This window comes from Dama dama, chromosome 27 (assembly GCF_033118175.1).
Source record: "Dama dama isolate Ldn47 chromosome 27, ASM3311817v1, whole genome shotgun sequence".
NCBI lineage: Eukaryota > Metazoa > Chordata > Mammalia > Artiodactyla > Cervidae > Dama > Dama dama.
The window spans coordinates 5,381,081-5,390,126 of record NC_083707.1 but is presented as its reverse complement, the minus strand read 5'-3'; the positions used below and the strand labels follow the sequence as shown (position 1 = coordinate 5,390,126).

Sequence of the window (9,046 nt, the reverse complement as noted above, 5' to 3'; positions counted from 1 at the left end):
CCCAGATCTCTGACATTCTTACCATGGCTTTGAGCTTCAGGCACTGACAAATCTCCCACGCATACCAGCTCTCCCAGAGGACGGGCTGTAACGATGTTTATGTTATACAATATGTAAAATATTTATACCCTGGCTTCGGCACAAACTGACTATCACTTAAATCAGGAGCTAGTATTTACATCCGGGGCACAGGAAGCTCTCAGTGTCACTCTTTGCAGGCAGAAGGGGAGCCCGATAGAATAAATGATCAGTTTATGTACAGAATCAGATTCCAGCAGTGTCTCTGCTTTAAAAATAACAGTTATGGGAAAGGATTTTAATGTGTGTGCTTCTTTTAGAATTGTTAAATTACCAAGAAGGGCAGAATTTATGCCTTTCTGACTATTGCCCTTATCTTTAGAATGGAAAAAGTCTTTTCTTTTGACAAACCGTTCTTTCATGAATAACCTCTTCAAGAGCATTTAGTTATCATTATTAATAAATTGTTACCGTAATAAATTATATTTTAAACATTTTATTAAATGCAGTTCTCATGTACTTAAAATAAATTGCAAAGCCGGCTTTTTTCAAGGTATTTAATATATATGGTGTGACACAATGTGCTTTTAATATATTTAATGTTATATACTTTAAAATGTAAGTGTGTTGTACTTTTATGGAACTTACTTTATATTCCTTTCTGTATGGAAAATGTATTACTTTTTAATACGGGTTCATTGTGGAGTGCCATTAAGAAATAGAGCACGGTTCTTAAAAGTGGTAACTTTCAGAATTTAAGTACATTAAGTGTGGGGGAGGGGAAGAAACTGCATTATGGTAACATCAAGCATCTAATTGAAACTGACAAAAGCAAGGGGAGAAATCTCACATTGACATTGTAATGGCACTTGCATTTGCATTGACATCATAACAGGTCTAAGGCAAGTGCAGGAGACACTGCCACTGACAAAAAAGACTTCCCCTGACATTCCTCTGCTTTCACACTTTCTTTGGACATGCTATCACTGTCATTCACAATAAAGATGAAAATATTATGAAAAACATCTTCAGTCCATGCTTATTAGATACTTTCCATGGTTGAAATGTGCTGGTCGTTGTCGAGAGCTTCTTCTTTTTCAGCCTCAAAAATACAGTGCTTGAGTCCCTGGGGAGAATGCATCACCAAATTTTCCATCACTTCAAACGATTCTGTAAAAAAGGAAATTTAAAAATGGATTTTGCAGGAAAAAAATAGTTTTGCATTAGATCCTCAAGGCAAGAGAGAATTCTGGTTCTTCTTTGGAAGCTGCAGTAAATCTTTTGGCTGAGTATGTACAACAGAACAACAGCAGACATGGGGGACAAGTGTGTTCCCCCTCCTCCCTGGGGAGGCAAAATAATCCCTGGACTTCAAGGGAGCCACTGGACCTACCCGTGAGGACAACTACTAACCAACTTAAGTTAAAGAACTGCGTCTCTAGGCTGGAGTTCTAGAACACTACCTTTGTCCTTCTGGGACTTCCACGGTGGCTCAGTGGCAAAGAATCTGCTTGTCAAGCAGGTAGATGCCGGTTCGGTCCCTGGGTCAGGAAGATCCCCTGGAGGAGGACATGGCAACCCACTCTGGTGTTCTTGCCTGGGAAATCTCATGGGCACAGAAGCCTGGCAGGCTCAGTCCATGAGGTCGCAAAAAGTCAGACACGACTTAATGACCAAACAACAACCACCTTTGTTCTTTCACCTCTGCTGGTTACTAGGCTCCAAGCCCAATAGCAGCTCTGGAAGCAGCATGCCAGCCTCAGAACATTGTCTGAGACCATTTCTTCATCCACCAGGGCCCCTCTGCAGGGCCATGCACCTGCCTTCTTCACTGCTCTGGTCCTCTCTGCTCCCGGCTGGACCCTGCTCCCACTGACCAGCTTCCCTGGGGTTCCCGGGGGCTACTGGGCCAGATTCCTCCCCCACACCACCACCGGAGTCTGAGGTCCCAGCGTCTGTTCCTTTCTGGAAGGTGCGTCTCCTCCTGGACACTCTTCTCCCATCTCACCTGTCACAGTGCCGGCCACCAGGCTCTGCACGGCCCCGTCTTCAACGGACATGAGAAGGATCGTCTGTGCCCCTGTCACATTTTAATATAAAATGTTAGATTCTTGAGGGGAAGGTGAATTTTTTCTTTTGTTCATTTTTTCCACACCCATCCCCTGGATATTTATCAAGCGACATCTCCATGTCCGGCCCCGCCGTTGGCAGAGTGGTCCATCAGAGGATGAGAAGGGCCTGGCTTCTGAGGGACAGCAGTCAGACGGTAACTCGCCAGTCCACGCGTGCCCTCAACCATGCTGACATCAGTCGGTGTCATTAGCTGGCGGGATGGCTCTTCCGACTTTAGGAAAATAAGGGTTTGCAACACGGAGGAAGGAACGGAGGTGCAGAGGCAGGAGCTGGGGAGACTCTGGGGTCGCACCGAGGGTCAAGCTGAGGCTCTCAGGGTGGGCGGGACAGGCAGGGTGGCCTTGAGGACCACGGTGAGGACCACGGTGAGGTAGCACTGGGTCAGCCGCAAGCCCGCAGCTCAGCCCGGGGCCTGGGGTTGCGTTACTCACAATTCCTCTGCTGCTGCCACCTCAGGGATAAAAATAGGGACGATAATAATATTTACTCCTGAAGGTCACTGAGAGCATTAGAGGCTGATGCCTGCAAGTGTCTGCACAAACAGCCCTGGACAGACGCTGCTCGTTTCTGTCGCAACAGACGTCCAGCCCCAGCGCTTTAGTCTGCTCCCCTCCCCCGAGGGCCCACACACCTGCTCTTGCAGGCTGACCCAGTCGGAAAGGGAGCGTTGCGGGTGGAGCTCTGGCCACTGTTCACAGCATCGTCTCAGGATAGACACCTCAGGATCCTAGAAAGACTTCTGTACTATCAAATACATCGACTTGAGTGTATTGTATTTTAATCTGTTTACATCCATTCTCTATTGATAAGCTACACGGTAACCCTCTATTAAACACCATGTTTAATGAATCCTAATTCCCTCGATTTGTCATATGACAAGGATTCACTGAGGCTGCCAGATAGCAAAAAAAAAAAAAATCAAATTTTAGAAGCATGAATTACTAAAAATATTGAAGTATCATTGGAACCTATTATGCAAAGTAAGCCATCATCTCTGTTTTCCTCAGTGGGTTGGATTTTTGGATGTTTTGAAAGCTGCAGTGTTTTCTCTCTGCTAAATAAATTTCTCTGTGTAGCTGAATGTCATGGATCCAGACGTTTGGGGAGGGCCAGTTCCAAATACTGTAATTTCGTGTCTCTTTTTGTATCAACTAATGTTGTCAGTGGAGGCAATGCACTGGCAACCAGGATAGCTGGTCTCTGGTCCAGCCAGAAAGGATCCTTCCCAGAATTTGCATTCCATAAATTGTATTGTTCTTCCTTAAATAAAGACTTTGTTCTCTTCGCCTGCCCCCTGCCCTGTTTCCTTAATTTAACTCATTCTTCTCCTTTCTTCAAATTTATCCTAGATTCTGGTTGGCTTTCCAGACCAAAAGGGACCTTCTTGCTTGGAAAGATCCACCATAGGAAAAAGAGCCTCAGAAGGCTCTAGAATCACCAAGAGCAATTCCGCAGCCGCAGGCGTGGAGAGTTCCACACTGGGTCCTGTGTGAGCCTGTCCCAAGCAAGATGGCCTCTGACCATGCGAAGGTGTCCAGGAAGGCCCACAAACATCCTGGGGACTCTTTATGCTAAGTTCCCCGAGTGCTCAGACCTTTTCAGCAGAGGCAGAGCAAAGAGCCGTCTGATGCCCTGGTGTCCTGAGAGCGCAGGCCCAGGATGCTCACGGTCCTGGGAAGGCCAAGAACGCACTAGAGCTGGTTACTGGAGAGAGAAGCAACCTTGGAAGCAGAGTGGGACTAGCCATGCTGGGTTGAACAATGTCCCAAATGCATGTCCATTATTTGGCAACAGGATCTTTGTAGATAAAATCAAGTTTACGGTAGCGTGGGCCTAATCCAACATGTCTAGTGTCCTCCTGAGAAGAGATGCAGAGAGACAGGTGGAAATGCCGCAGAACAAGCAGGAGGAATATAAACTCAAGTGCTGAGCACTCTTTCCCAAAGCTGGCACTGACCATTCCCCAAAATTACAAACTTCCACAGTCGGCATTCATTACATCCATCTCCAAACGTTTCTAACTTGCAGCATATATTTTAACTTTATTGATGAGGCATATTAGGGTAATAATGTGCTGTATTTTTCACTTACACTCTGTTTTTGAAGAAAAAAAAATATTTAGCAGATGAAGAAGCAGATAGGAGAAGATAAAATGCCCAAATAAATCACCCAGTTCATGAAAAATAAATCATCACTCTTAACTTCCCTTGCCTGCTCAAACCATATCCCAGGGCTACATTTGCTCTAAAGCAATCTTGATAGGCATGTAAGGAATGAAAAAAAGTTATTTTGATTCTTCCATCCCCCTGATGATTCATGTTTCTTTGTAAACTGAAATGTTGAGAGTCAAATAGATTGTATCAGAAAGAACAAAGTGGTTAAAGAAACAGAGATAGAAAGATGTTGGAGAGGCAGGTCTTTGGGACTGTTTGTAACTGATGCTATAAAGAGAACACTTCTTTTCTTTAGAAATGTTTCTTTCCTAACACAAAAGAAATAAGAGGGTTTTCTGGGGCCCGCATGACATGACACAATGTCCCATCATCTCTATTAAGCTCTCACTGGTAATATGGAAGCATTGGCATTTAATGGAAACAGATTCGAGGTCAGGTGGCTTTCTAAAAATACCTCTTTCCTTGCTTGGAAAGGAATGTGAGTTAGACCACAATCCATCGATCTTCCAGACTAGTTCTAAACTCCCAGCAGCCTGGAACATTTCCCCCCACACTTACCAGAAGTAAGGCAACGACACTAAGCTTCAAAGCCATGGGTTTATTTGGAAACGCCTTTCGAAGCACTATTCACTCTTGTCTCAATTCTTCAGAACAGGACTCCTCATATTGCATCTCCTGTTCTGAAGTCTCAATCAGTCTGTGTCCTGAATATGTGCAATTTTACTGCAATTGACAGAGATCCTTTCTCACTTATTTACAGTGTGAGAGACACCACAGAATCCCGTGTTCCTCTTTCTAAATTTCCAGCGTATCAGAGGCTCAAGGGTGAAAGTGTGTTGATCTAGGGTTCAGAGGGATATGCCAGGTTGTTGTTCTGATCATGTGCTTCAGGGACAGAGAGGAAACGCAGGATTTAAGGACATCTCAAGTTTAGATACGTTAGTCTACCTTTATTGCAGCAGATTTTTAACTCCTCCAAGGGCCGGACACCCAAGAAAAAGATCTAAGTTAATAATAGCAGTGGCAGGTGAAGTAGACAGTTGTTCTTTAAGGATGAGGCGTGGTGTATCTGACATCTTGTTTCGCTCTAGTTTCCTTTAGACGTGCACCCAGAAGGGGACCACTGGGTCGTAAGGCAACCCCGTTTTCAGGGTCTTGAGGAACCTGCGCTCTTTTCCCATCGTGACTGTGTCCATTCACACTCCCACCAGCCGTGTCCAAGGGCTCCCTCTTCTCCGCACCCTCACTCACACTTTTGGTCTCTTGACCTTGAGTTTACACAGTGTTATATATCAACTGTGTGTGTGTGATCAGTCGCTTCAGATGTGTCCAACTCTTTGTGGCCCTATGGACCATAGCAAGGCCAGGCTCCTCAGTCCAGGGGATCCTCCAGGCAAGAACACTGGAGCGGGTTGCTGTGCCCTCCTCCAGGGGATCTTCCCGACCCAGGGATCGAACCTGTGTCTCCTGCATCTCCTGCATTGCAGGCGGATTCTTTACCGCTGAGCCACTGGGGAAGTCCATATATCAACTACATCTCCTTTAGAGAAAGAAAGAGCTTTCTGGGCCCCTATGCTGTTCTGTCCTTCCTAATATGTGTGATGAGTAAGAGTATGGGGTGGAGGGAGGGCTGGGTTGAGCAATAGCACCTAATGCATTTCTTCCAGCCATCAACCTCAAGGGTCCATGGGCTTAAGTGTCTCACCCTATGTGTGGTCTTCCTAAACTCTCCCTCTCCCCTTTATGCAGGGTAAATCATCATAGTGTGTCCAGTTGAGAGCAAGACAGAGAGGGTCCCCTGAACCTGTGATCCCTCAGAGAGACTGTGGGGCAAAGACGTTCTCGGGGCCCCCAGAGGCAGTTTACCTTGGACTTGAGCTTGGTTTTCTTTGCCTTCCCGGTAGCTGGGTGGCTGCTGTTACCTTGTTTGAGGAACGGATGCACAGAATTGACTACCAGCTGGGAAGGCAAGAAGAGGAACAGGCAAACATAAGATGTGAGAAGCATGGGTAACCCCGATTTGAATAATCCTCTCTTAACTGATTGAACTCTGGCTTCACAGAAGGCACCCTGCCCTGTCTTCCCTCCCCACTCCCTGCAAGTTTTGCATTTCTATTTGAGTGCTGCTCCTCATGAAAATGAATTGTAGTGTGAAAACAGTGTTGGCCTCCCTCTCCCCGCCTTCTTGAAAATGTAAAAGAACATTACCCCCCAGAATAACTTCATCAGTTTGCAAATACGGTAAAATGTGTTTCCATCATATACTCATCTCTGGATCTTATCTGTCTATCAAATTCAGTCTGAATAAGCCAGGCAGAGCCTATGCCTAACTCTTATTATTTCGTACAGTGCTCAGAACATAGATCATATCTAATGTATGAAAATAATAATAGCAAATGTATAAAGTGATCATGAAGATACATGGCCCTGGCCAGTGTAGATAGTAAATCCTCAAAAGAGGATTTCTTCTCTCCTGCACGTTATGGGATGGGTCACACGGGCTGCAGGTACCATCCGTGCGCAGCGGCCTGGGGACAGCTGAGCGCTGCCCACACTGACCTGACTTTCATCAGCTCCACTGAAGGTAAAGGAGACGAGGCCCCTTCGGTCCCTGGGTTTACGCAGCTATTCCTCTGAATAAGAAGCTCAGGCTCTGCTGTGGACCAAGGGCGGGGAGGTTGTTTTCTCCCCACTCATCTACAGAAATCAGCTACTTTTACACAGTTTCCACAACCACCTCATGCTACACTTTCCCAGACCCTAATGAGTCAGCTGATGTCTGCTGTTTCATTGAAAACACAAAATAGATACACCATTTTTGAGCACCTCTTCCAGCCTTTCCAAACCGGCAGGCTTCTGGTAGCACGGAACACGGTGTCTCCGCTCAGCAGCTCCCAGACCTAAGACGCCACTCAGGGAGGCAATAGGTCATACTCTGGTTACTGTTTCTCCACTATTTCTCCAGATGTCTAGATGGTTTATTAAGTGGTTTTCTCCACAACTTGGATGTCCTACATATTTAACACACGGGTAGGGATTTATCTGCATGTTTATTTATTTTATTCTCTGCCTTCTTCTAAAAGTAATTTAAGCCAACTTAGAGGAATATAAACAATGCGACAGAATGACAGCAAAGAAGTAAGTGAGGATGTTTCAGGGAAGGGAAAATAAGGAGTCAAGTTCGTAATGGAATGAATTAGTGCACAGCCTGTACCTGTCAGGGAGGGTGCCACTGTGGCCGTGAGTGTCCTGACAGCCGATACGAGGAGAGAAAAGACACAATTTACATGATTCATTACGTCTATAAAGTTAAAAAATGTTTGCTTAGGGGATGCATAATCATCCCTACCCCTACAGCCGGTGAGAATTCGTTCACAAGTCCACATGATGAGGACACCACATAACACAGGAAACAGCAGCCTCAATGGCCAACCCTCCATGGGGCCACGGCTCGGAACATCGCTGAGAGCAATCTGGAGACAAAATGTTGACGGGTAATTTACTCCAGCAGTTCTGCAGGGCAAGAGAAAAGGTAGTCTGAGTACAAAGGTCCTCTCTGGTTCGGTTAGTCCGAAGCAGATTTCTAAGTACCGAGGAGGTGGGTTGGGAGGCTCTCCAGGTTCCCGTTCACCACCAGGCTTTGGGTAAGCCCTGAGCAGCGCTGAGTTTGAGGTTGCGCCTCATTGCAGCATCGAAGTGTGATGACTCTGGGTAGCTGGAGGCAGACATGCCTGCTTTATGTGCTGGCTGAGCTGAGAGGAGAGCAGGACCCCCCACCCCCACCCCAACAGGAGAGAAGGAGCCTGATAAGAGCATATGCCTGGGAAGATGGCTTTCTACTTCCCCACGAGGAGGAGCTGAGCAGGTAGACCAGATGGACCACCTTGACTAAGAGTATGTATGTGTTTAATTGTTCAGTGGTGTCTGACTCTTTGTGACCCTATGGAATGTAGCCCACCATATTCCTTTGTCCTTAGGATTTTCCAGACAGGAATACTGCAGTGGGTTGCCTCCTCTAGGGAATCTTCCTGACCTAGGGATTGAACCCACATCTCTTATATCTCCTGCACTGGCAGGCGGATTCTCCACCACCAGTGCCATCAGGAAAGCCCGAAGGTCTTTCATAGCAAGATACATTCACACACGACCTAAAGCACTGACCCAGTGGTAGAAACATGGGGTACAGAGGAGCCGGAATAAGCAGGAATGAAGAGCTGCCTTTGGACAAAGGTGTCACATGGTGTATAAGACAAGGGAACACTGTTAAAATGCACTGTGGCTTTTTAGAAGCTGTTTAAGGCTGGAAATCAAAGGACTTGCAGATCCATGTGGTCATTTTAGCCACAAGCATAGGGATATTACACACCAGTACACATGTGCGCAGACACACACACATATACGCACACACACACTAGTAACACTGAGAGTCAGGAGACACGGATTCCAGTGCCAACTCCTTCCTTCTCTCACCACATAATTTTGAACTGCATTAACATCTTTGCGTTTTGTATATCTTGTCCTAAAAACAGGCACTGTTGAATCAGACATTCTCCAAGAATCCTTAAAATTCAGTAAGCCTTTGGAGATGGCTTCATTGAATTTGATTGTTTTCATTCCTAAAATAGATAGTTGAGAAGAACAGGGAATATTTCACTTGATAACAAATACAAGTAGTATGGTCATGTCTCAAAACAGAGCCCTTTAAAAGATAGAGAGATAAT

General features: G+C 45.8%; 1 long non-coding RNA gene across 1 annotated transcript; it reads right to left on the bottom strand.

Annotated features, from left to right (window-relative positions):
• Positions 1-535: 535 nt before the first annotated feature.
• On the bottom strand, positions 536-6,284 carry LOC133047688 (uncharacterized). Its single transcript, XR_009690814.1, has 3 exons — positions 6,192-6,284; positions 2,027-2,098; positions 536-1,188 (listed from the first exon to the last, which is right to left on the bottom strand). It is a non-coding gene; the product is annotated as an uncharacterized LOC133047688 (long non-coding RNA).
• Between the last annotated feature and the right edge of the window lie 2,762 nt (positions 6,285-9,046).